Below are 11,342 nucleotides of genomic sequence, written 5' to 3' on the forward strand. Positions count from 1 at the left end.
TAACCAGTAGACCAGTGGCAATTGTTTTTTGGCTGGACCCCAATCGGACTTCGAGGGATATTGACCCATGTGGCCAAAGTCACCCCACCGCATTCATGGTCCATGGGGTGCCCTTGGAAGACGGCAGTCACGGAATCAGCTCCTCAGCATCTTGCAGCAGCTTCAACATTCTGTATACCTTGCATCTAGTCTACTTTGCCCATATAACCTATATTTGGGCTGGAGACTGCTTTGACTGCAAAGTAACTGTCCTGTCAAGCCTTATTAGCCCCTGTGACTCGCTCCCTGCTGGAGTTAGTCAACCAGACTGGGCCAGAGTAGCCCTTCTCAACTTTACAAAAAGTTTTCAAAAATGTTCAAAGTAACCACTGACCATGGTAGTTGCCAATACCTATTTGCGTTTTAAATGAACAGGAAAGATTTATTATTTACTTAATAATTTATATCTCCGGAACCCTCCGATAGATTTTTTTAATTTTGATATCTACAAAGTCATAAAAATAAGAACTATTTTAATAATTTGGTGTCAGGTTTCTTTTGTGTTGCTTTGCTTTCTTGTTCCACTGTTTTGGTTCTTCTAAACATTGTGTAATTACTCCTTTGACAAAACCTGGCTTCTCGAAGCCACAGATACTTAAGATTGAGCAAAGGTTTTGCAAATAAGCCTAACTGGACTCAAGACAATTTTGTGAGTTCACTATACAGTGAGGTTGCACAACCACACAATATAATGGACCATTTTCCTCACATGAACTCTTTGTAATAAATCAAACACTTAACAATGGAGACCTGAAGGCTCTTAACGTTCATATTGAGAGACTGAGACATTGTAGTGGACCAGACACACAGTCATGGAGACCGCAAGTTTCAGACACATAGGGGCAGATGTATCCAGCTTTTTTTATGTCACAAACGCTGCGAATCGCAATTTCGCAGCGTTTGCAACAAAATAAAGTGTAACTGGCATGTATTAAACAAATCGCATCGCATTTTACGAAATCGCAATATTTGCGATTTCTTAGTGTGCGAGAAGTGTTTTTCTTAGAATTTCTTTGCGATTTCTTATTTTGCATGTTCTTAGTTTTGCGAACTTCGCAAACAAGAAATCGCAGCTTTAGAAATCGCAACAGGATGTATGTAAAAGTCGCAAATTGCGAATTTCGAAAAATCGCAAATTTAGAAATCGCAATTAACACCAAATATAAGCAGGTGGTAAAAGGAAAAAAGTATATAAAGGCACCCAGAATGCATTTTTTTCAAATTCCAAAATGGCTGGACTGTACCTGATTGCCAGGACGCTGCGCATTCAAGCTCTTGCCCAGAGAAGACAAAGACAGGAGAGAATCTTCAGAATACGCATTACGCTGTTCCAGCAGACTCAGGAGGAGATATATGACAAATACAGACTTCATCCACACACCATTTTGGACCTCATTAATGAATTGGAACCTTTTGTGGAACATCCTACAGCCAGGACACAATCAATCCCAACACATGTGCAGGTGTTGTGCTCACTGCACCTTTTGGCTTCAGGGTCTTTTCAAAGTGTCATTGCAGAGGTTGGTGGAGTGTCACAAAGTGCCCTATCACGCTTCTTTCATGTGTTCCTGGATGCAATGCTGAGGAGACTCCAACATCATATATATTTCTCAAATACACAACAAGCCTTACAGGAAACTAAGTTGGATTTCTATCAAATTGCACGCTTTCCTCATGTGATTGGATGCATTGACGGATCCCATATTGCTATCACTCCACCTGCAGCCACAGAATATGTATTTCGTAATAGAAAAAGCTACCACTCTCTCAACATCCAGATCATCTGCAATGCCAAAAACATTATCAATGACATTGAGGCAAAGTATCCAGGGAGCACACATGACTCCTTTATCTTTAGACATAGTGCAATTCATAGACGTCTGAGTGCTGGTCAGTTTGGAGACGGATACCTGCTAGGTGAGTAACACTCATGCAAATATCCATCCATCCATGCATCTATCCATCATTTACAAATGGAACATACAGTTACTATTTTGTTTCTCACATGCAGGTGATAGTGCCTATGCAGTGAGTGATTTCATCCTAACACCATACTTGAATCCTGCAAATGCAAGTGAAAGACGGTACAACAGGGCACACCGGTCCACACGTGGGGTAATTGAACGTACATTTGGAATATTAAAAAGCCAATTCAGATGCATACACAAAAGTGGAGGAGCTTTGCAGTACAATCCTGAAACCTGTTGTAAAATTGTTACAACATGTGCAATGCTGCACAACATGGCCATGCGTAAAGGCACAGACATTGAAGTGAGTGAGTCTGACTCATCTGATGATGATGACATACCTCCACTTAGAATGGCTGTAGCAGGAGTTGGAGCAATGGCTGGCCGACAAAGAAGGACAGAGATTACACAAAATTATTTTTAGGTAAGAAAAGCCAAACTACAGACTCATGTTAGCAAATGTTGTTTTAATCCACAACAGACAAACCATAGTGCATTGTACAAAAATCAGACATTTTAAATGTGGGAAATGAAAATAGCCATACGTGGAACATTAAGACAGCTTCCACAGGGGGGAGGAGCCAAGCTCGCGTCCGCGATGGCCGCGTTTTAGCTCGGCTCCGTTCGCTTTCCTGTCTGGAACGTCTATCCTGTGTTTTATCCTGCCCCGGGAAGTATTCTTTGATAGACTATGGAACTACGACATTTCGCAGGCACTTACCGTTTGATCCGTTTGTTCCTTGGTGCCGCGGATCCTGAGCTGCACCCTTGTCCGCTTCGTGGAGAAGTGTGGCTCACTGGTTAGAGGAGGCGGACCTGGAAGCAGAGGTCAGCCCGGGACCAGGGTTCAATTCCCAGCTCGGCGGGGTCTTGAGTCCTAAAATGTCCATGGACTCGACAATTCTCGCTCCGGTGCCTACTCAATTCACGGGTTCACACTCTGCGACTCTGGGCAATAGCTTGCTTAATCTCCACAACGGCCCCTCGCGGCGGGATGCCTGGCTTTCACCTTGTGGATACCCTGCCGGGGTTATCTCACAGGGGAATACCAGGATGGGTTCCCTAAGCAAGCGCTTAGAAACCGCTCGGTGATTTGCGCTATATAAATTCCTGTACATTTACATTTACATTCGGGGCCTCCGGAGTGAGCGGGCCTGAAACTCCTCGGCGGCGCCCGGGCGGGGCGGAGCGCTGTGGCCGGCCCTTGGTGGCGGTGTGGGCTCGGTCGGAGAGGCCGATGTGCAATTAGACCGGTTACGGCTCTCCGGGCCTGGTCCGGCGGTCCTGCGGCCTGGTGTTGGGGCGCTGCCTTCCATGGACGGGGTTGACCGTGTATGTGGCTCGTCTCCCCTTTGTTCTCCGGTCCGGCCATTTTGAGTCCCTCCGCCCGGACTCGGAGAACGGAGCCGGTGGCGTGTGGGGAGCCGGCGACCTGCCTTCTTCTGGTGGCCCCCCTTCCTGCTCTGGTGGTGCCTCTGCTGGTGGTCGGCTGTATCCTGTTTGCCCCGCTGGTGGCCGGACGGGGGTCGGATATTGCCGCGGCCCCGCCGGGCTTCTAAGATGGCGGCCGGCCCCATGTCTCTCAGCCTGGCCGAGACTGGCGACGCTGGTCCGCCGCATGGCACGTTTGCTGAATACCGTAAAGGTGAGCCTACGCTTGGCGACATCCTCGCCGCCTTGCGCTCCTGGAGTGCTCCCATGGCCGTACCTATCATTGACCTGGAGGAGGATCATTTTGCCGGGCCTGATGGGCCCCCCCCCGGTGTGTGCAGCTTCATCTCTGTTGTGTGCTGCTGGAACTTTCCTGGAGGTCGTGGGCCCGGCGGCTGCCGCCGGTGTGGGTGCACGGATGTCCGCTGCCCTCATTCATCCTGTGCTCCCCCTTGTGCAGGGGGTCTGCCGGCCGGGTCCCGTCCGGACCGGCCTCGTTGGATCTCCCTTTCCTTTCTTGCCTCGAATGGCCGAACGAAGATCCTGTGATTGCTCCGCCGGATCGGCTTTCCTCATATTGTCATCGGAACTGTGCCTGCATTGCATGAGGTGGTTGCTGTCCTTTCCTGTTCCTCCGGGTCGCAATCGGTATGACTTGTGTGGATTGACGATCGGACTCCCTGTTATTCGCCTCCTGTTCCACATGATCTGGTTCCTCGTGCGTTGGACGACTACAGCTTGGGATAGACAAGGACGGGGTTGAGATGAACTTGCCTCGGTGGACTATTATCTTGCGGTATGGTCGGAGGATCCGTTTGTAACTGTATGACTATGTTCGATTCTCCTTCATGTTCCTGGGGCTTATCCTTGTGCTTACTATCTTCCCGTGGGCTCTGAGTTTTTTTCGGACGGGGGGGTGGGAGCTGATGGTTTTGATTATATGGCTCCTCTCCCGTTGTTATTTCCCTGTTTTCCCTTCTTCTTTTTGTCTTTGTGGTTCTTTCTTTACTTTTATCTCTTCTATATTTCGGGTTCTGATTAGGGCGACAGGCACGCTGCTGGGGGGTAGGCCATAGCCTTCTGCAGGGGTGCAGGGTGGGATGTGCGGGGTGGGGGGGGGTCTGTCATTTTGTTTTTTTCCCCTTTTTTTCTTTTTTGGTTCTATGGCTCTTATGTATCCCCTTTTTTCGGGACGCGGTGTCGGCATGTGGCCCCCTGGGGTGTTTTTGCTAGCATGGAACTTCTGGTCTTCCTGCCGTCACGGTTTACTACGCATTCATTACTCCTGTTACCACTAGTTCCATGTGCCGGTCTATTCTTGAGTGCTTCGTTAGCCGTGGGGCGCGTGCAGTGATGCTGCGTTCTTACTTCCCCCCCCTTTTTTTCCGATGTCCTTTCCCCCTTTTTCCCCCTCTCCCCCCTTTTTTTCTTTCCTCCCCTGGGTTGTTGTAGCAGAGGGCTCTTTGTTTTGCAAGCCTAATTTTAGTCCTGTGTATCATTGTGTGTTCTCGTAGTGGTGGGTGGGCGCTGGGCAGCGGTTGCAATTGCTTATTACTGTGGGACTCACGTTCTGCCTTTGCCAAAAATGTAACTGTTCTTTTTGAATTTTCCTGTGTTCGGTACTTCTGCTTGCTCGCGGCCCGCCACGGCCCTCTGGACTTTACTGATTGCCATTATTCTGCTATACCCTTTCTTCTATTATAAAATCAACCTTCTCTCATCCTGCTCGTGGTGGTTGCTCGGTGGCTTTTCGCCTTTGCTTTCCGTATGGATTGCTGTGATATCCTGTTGGAGCTTCTGTACTGCCTGATATGTTTCTTTAATTGTGGTGGCCGGCCCGATGGGTTGTAGGCCCGTATCTGTGAGCGCTTTCTGTATAATAAAGGTTTAAAAAAAAAAAAAAAAAAGACAGCTTCCACAATGCAGAATAAATTACTATTTCAAAAGTTACTTTTTGCGCTGGAGGCTTGAAGCAGGTTGCTCCTGTGATTGCATGGCTTCTTGTTCTGGTCCTGTACTAGCACGCCTTCCACTTCTGAATTGGGTTGTTGGAGTGGGGTTCCTACTGCTCCTACTGGAGGTGTCCTCACTATCAGCTGAGCCAAGGAGAGCGCTTGCGCCAGAGTTGGATGTTTGCATGATTTCTAACACAGAGGTCATTTTGTCCAAACTTTTAGCCATTTCACGTGTGCAGTTGCTCATTTCACGCTGCATGTTAATGCTGCACCAGGTGAAATTGCTAGTGACAGCACAAAGCTTGTTAATTCCCTTAGTGTAACCAAGCATCCTCACATGTACAGTCTGTGCGGCCCTGTTGCGAGCACTTTCTGTTTGGGCAAGGGTCAGGCAGAGTTTTTCTATTGATGCAGCCATGCCTTCTTGATTTTTATTTGATTTCAGAAGCTGCCTATTGATGGACCTGAGGGCATTGTGTTGCAGGCGCTGTACATGGAGCATATCCTGCTCAAGGCCAGAAAAAACAGTGCCTCCTTCAATTTGCCAACTGCTGCTCCTACTTGTCTCCAACTGGAATGACCGTGGCCTCCTTGGTATTTGTGGTTGGTCTTGTGAGTCTTGAGGGAACACTGTGTCAGTCTCACTGGGTACTGTACCTCCATCTACATTCTCATCATCTTCCATTGCTGTCAGAGGAGCAACATGTCTGCGCTTTCTGTGTATAATTGGATTGAGGGCAGTGGGATCAGTGCCTCCTTCTTCTGTGTCAGTTGGAACATGTAGAGGTGAATTATCCAAATCACTTTCTTCCCTGGATTCCCTTGATTGTTCTGTGGATGTAGAGTGTGATAAATTAGTTTGTGTTTCTATCAAATAAATTGTTTTCATTAATGACAATAGCTTGTACTACACTGTGTTTCTATCCTTCATTATTAATTGCAAGCAACTCATGTGTTTCTATGATGATAAGTGTGACAAACATTATTGCACTACAACTCCCATGATGCATTGCTTGCTACAGGTTTAACTGTCTTACTAGACTACTACCTTTCTCAAACTGAGTATAAGCACAGGACACACACACATTCATTACAGACATCTTATGGACTTCTTTGCAGGCATCTTACCTTGTGTAGTTGCTGTAGGTTCAGAGCTATCTATGTTAGCCACTCCACTCACACTCTCTGGAAGCAGGGTTGATTCAATTAATTCCTCATGGGGTGTCGGTTGGTCTGCAGATGATGTTCCACCACCTGTTTTATTTGCCTCTTTAATCCTTTCTGCAAGCCTCTCCTTGGATCTTAGTCGCATGTCATACCATCTCTTCTTTATTTCATCTATGGAGCGAGTGGTAACTCCAACTGAATTTACTTTTTCCTGGATCCCCAACCAGATTTTTCTTTTCCTAGAATCAGGAACTTTTAGTGCTTTCTTGCCAAAAAGGACCTTGTGGTTACAAACCATTCCTTCAATAAGGATTTCTTGTTCCTTTGTGATGTGATGTGAAAAGTATTTTTAAAGCGCAGCGTACACTATACAGTTTCTTGGCGCTGGTAGAGAAAGGACGGAGAGCACCGCCTGGGCAAGGCGCGGGGGTGCATGGCCATAGCAGAAAAGAAAAAAAGAAGAGTAAAAAAGGACCAGAGAAAAAGAGCATTTTAATTGTACGCAATGCGAAACAGATGAGTCTTAAGGAGGGATCTGAAAAGGATATAGGGAGAAGCGAGCCGTATGTCCAGTGGGAGGGCATTCCAAAAAGATGGAGCAAGGAATGAGAATCTTAAACCTCCCCACTTCTTACGCTTGACTCTCGGGACTTTGAGTAGAGCCGAGTGAGCCGAGCGAAGGTTGCGAGAGGGGATATAGGGATGAATGAGGGAGGAGATGAAGGTAGGGCCTAGGCCCGCCAAAGATTTAAATACAAGGCAGCCCAGCTTAAATTTGCAGCGTTCAGAGACAGGGAGCCAGTGCAGAGATCTTAGTAGGGGGCGGACATGGTGGTGCCTCGGTTGGTGGAAGATGAGGCGTGCTGCCTGGTTCTGGACAAGCTGCAAGCGTTTGAGTTGATAGTCTGGGATGCCTACGTACAAGGAATTGGCGTAGTCAATCCTGGAGATGACTAACGCCAAAAGGGCTAAGGTAAGCGCCTCGGTGGCAAGAAAGCGTGCGATTTTCCGGATTTTACGCATTTGGAAAAAGCAAGAAGAGACAGTGGCATTTATCTGGGGCTTCATCGAAAGATCTTTACTGATGATAACCCCAGACTTTTGGCTGAGTCAGCTGGACGAGGGGGGAGACCCAAGCTGGTAGGCCAAAAGTTGGAGTTCCAGGGGTTGGAAGGCCCCCCAACAAGAACCAATTCGGTCTTGTCGGGGTTAAGCTTAAGGTGGTTTGCCCCCATCCAGTTGCTAATATGACAAAGGGTGGTTTGAAAGTCTAAAACCGACTGGTCCAAGGGGTCGATGTTGAAGACCAACTGAATGTCGTCTGCGTAATTAAACGCAGTGACATTCCTGTCTCGGAGAGACCGGATCAGGGGGGTGAGGTATAAATTAAAGAGGAGCGGGGATAAGGAGGTGCCCTGCGGCACGCCACAGGTCAGCCCCACCCTGTTGGCGGAGAACTGGGATAGTCGGACCGCCTGTTGGCGGCTGGTAAGAAACGAGCTAACCCAGTCCAGGGCAGTGCCCCCGATGCCAGCCTGCCTGACACGGTCGACCAGAATGGCATGGTCGACCGTGTCAAAGGCGGCCGACAAGTCCAGGAGCACGAGGGCCTGACTGATGTTAGAGTCGGCCCCCCTACGCAGTTCTTCCATGACAGAGAGTATGACCATCTCTGTGGAGTGGGCGGGTCTGAACCCGGCCTGTTGAGAGAATTTTTGTTTCATTTTCCTCTTTTCAGCAGACATTTCCCCCTGTACCTTTTGGGACTCTATTGCTCTCCAAGCAGGTCTGCTCTGCCTCACAACAGTCTTCCAACTGCCACTGGGTGTAGCTCAGGCAAGCAGGTGCAAGCAATCACTGTAACTTCCTGGTTGTGATGTCATCAGGCTGTTCCTGCATTGCGAATTCCTGTTTTTGCGATTTCTTAATTTGCAAAATTCGCAAATTAAGAAATCGCAGAAAAATCGCAAAAAAAATCGCTAATTTATCGCAAAAATGTACATACATCCCATTTTGCGATTTCGAAATTGCGATTCGCAAAAAATCGCAATTAAGGACTCTCAAAACAGATTGTTGATACATCTGCCCCATACTCTTCACATTGCAAGTGTAAGACTTTAACTACTCGTCCTCAAAATGTTCTTTGCCACGTTGGTTCAAAACATAACTATGGCATTTGACTAAAAATTACAAATCATTGTGGAGCCACAGGTGAGTGTAACACTGATAGCTGTTTCATTTACAGATAATGAGGATGAGAGAGAGAGAAGGTGAAAATAAAAGATACATAAAACCAAGGAAAATATTTGCCCATCAATAAAAATGAAAATCCACTTTTAAAATACTAATCGTAGCTCTTAGTAATGGACCAAATACATGACCATGTAGACACCAAGTGTCGAACACCTATCCTTCACATTGAGAGTCTAAGATGAAACCACCATGTCATGTGACTCATTAACGTTTTGGATCAAAATATTAAATATGAAACCTGACTTTAAAATACAAGTAAATCTGGAGCCAAAGGTGAGTGTACACTGACAGCTGTATCATTGAAATAATAGGAGGAAGGAAGTGAGAGAGTGAAAATAAAGCTTACCGAGTGCCAAGAATAATACCTGACCATCAATAAGATTGAAAATCACTTGTTGATTATGAAAATACTTTGTAATGGAGCAGATACATGACCTTGGAGACAATAAGGTTCCTACACTTAAGGCCTGAGTATGAGTGTGGTGGTGTGGGAGCTGCCACCACTCGGGAGCCCCGCTCCCACACCACCAAACTAGACTGCCGGCCGGCTGCCAGATTACAAGTTTTTTTGTGGCCTGGCGGCAGTCCTTTGGTGAACCCATGGTGGTGTCCTTTTGAAAGGCATCGCAATGGGAGCGCAAAAGCCCGTTCCTGCACACCATGGACTGTGCAGTCCATGCCATGCAGGAAAGTGGGTGCATTCACACAGGGGGGCACACCATGTAAATTGTAGCCTAATGGTTAAGATCTTAGAAGCTCAATGTGAAGGTCAAGTGTTCTATTCTTGGTGTCTCTGTGGGGATGTATGACGTTACAACGCATACTTTTACATCGCATGCCTTTACAACGCAGTTTTTACATTGTATACCTTTACAACGCATAGTGCTTTGGGGTGCTGGATAGTTAATTCACTATTCCAACTCCAGTCCCCGTGGACACTAGGGAAGGTGTTGGACAGTAAATTAAACTTATTCCCTATCCTAGAGCGCCCCCCAGCGCAATGCGTTGTAATGGTCTGCGTTGTAAAAGTTGCGTCGTAAAGGCACTGCGTGGTAAAAGTTGCGTCGTAAAGGATGTTTCCCCTCTGTGGTCTTGTGGCTGGTCCATTGTATAGAGTTACGAAAATCAATGAGTGACCTTTGAAGTGATATTCAATTTTATTGGTGGTCAAATATTATTCTTTGCACAATGTATGTTTTATTTTCACGCTCTCACTCTTCCTTCTATTCTGTAAATGATACAACTTCCAGTGTACGCTCACCTATAGCTTTTTACTGACATGTATTTTAGACTTGAGTGCCATAGTTATGTTTTAAGCCAACATGGTCAAAAGTAAATTGTGGCCTAGTGGTTACGGTCTTAGACTCCTAGGAGCAGATTTACCAATATTTCATGCAACATAGCAAGACAACCTTGCGTTGCATGAAAGAGAAGAAATACACAATATCTACTAAAATATAAAGCATTTATTCTGTCTCCTAGAGCTGGCGCACTCTTGGCTACCTAGTGCCAATGCACAAAAACAATCCTGAAGGGCGTTTTCCTCTTTGCTTATATGCTGCTAACTGGCACAATTTTGGTGCCATCCCAGGTTTACAGACCTTTGTAAATCTGGGATTGTTTCACCAAGTGGCGGTGCATGAGAACACCCACACTCCACCCATGGACCCCCCCCCCCCCACACACATGGTAGTACAAGACTGTGAAATGCACTGCCTTGCTTTCCATAGAATTTACTAAGCCACGCAAGGTGGCTTTGCATGGCCTAATAAATCCCAGTTAAGGGCTTGCGTTGCCTTGTGTCACCTTGATAAGGATAATCCAAACCCTTAGTAAATCTGACCCATAATGTGGAGGTTAGGTGCTTGGGCCTTGGTGTTACACCCAGAAGTGAAATACGTCTTTTTACAAACTTAAAAGTGACCAAGTACGCTTTTTTGTAGAATTCTACTTATACTCAAAACTTTTGTTTTTTTGTCCTCTAGGAGAATGAAAATCACTCTAAACACGTTAATTTTAGCTTCCAAAATCATGATTCCCCTCCAAAAGTTATAAATATTCAAAAGATGGAACATTTAGAAACTGATGATTTTTTTTTTGCCTTTTGGAGCCATTTCTTAAAGCCCGACGATGTCAGCGATCTCCTCCAAAATACAGCAGTTTCCATGTGAACAGAAAATAACACTTATTTTACATACTGGAGTGAAAGAACCCTTTTTAAGTCCTTAAAAGTGACAATATAAGCATTTTTTGTAGAATTCTACTCCTGTTTTTTCACCATCTGGAAGCATGAAAATCAAATTAAACACATTGGTTTTAGGTCCCAACAGTGATGATCCACCTCCATAGGTCACAAATAATCGAAAGATGGAACATTTGGAACACCAAAATACAGCCTTTTCCACATAAACTGATAATGATCACAAACGGCAGTTATTTCACACCAAGAAGTGAAAGAAGACTTTTTAAAGCCTTAACGGTGACCAAATAAGCCTTTTTCGTATAATTCTACTCATACTCAGAATCTTGT

Source organism: Lissotriton helveticus, chromosome 1_1, assembly GCF_964261635.1.
Source record: "Lissotriton helveticus chromosome 1_1, aLisHel1.1, whole genome shotgun sequence".
Taxonomy (NCBI): Eukaryota; Metazoa; Chordata; class Amphibia; order Caudata; family Salamandridae; genus Lissotriton; species Lissotriton helveticus.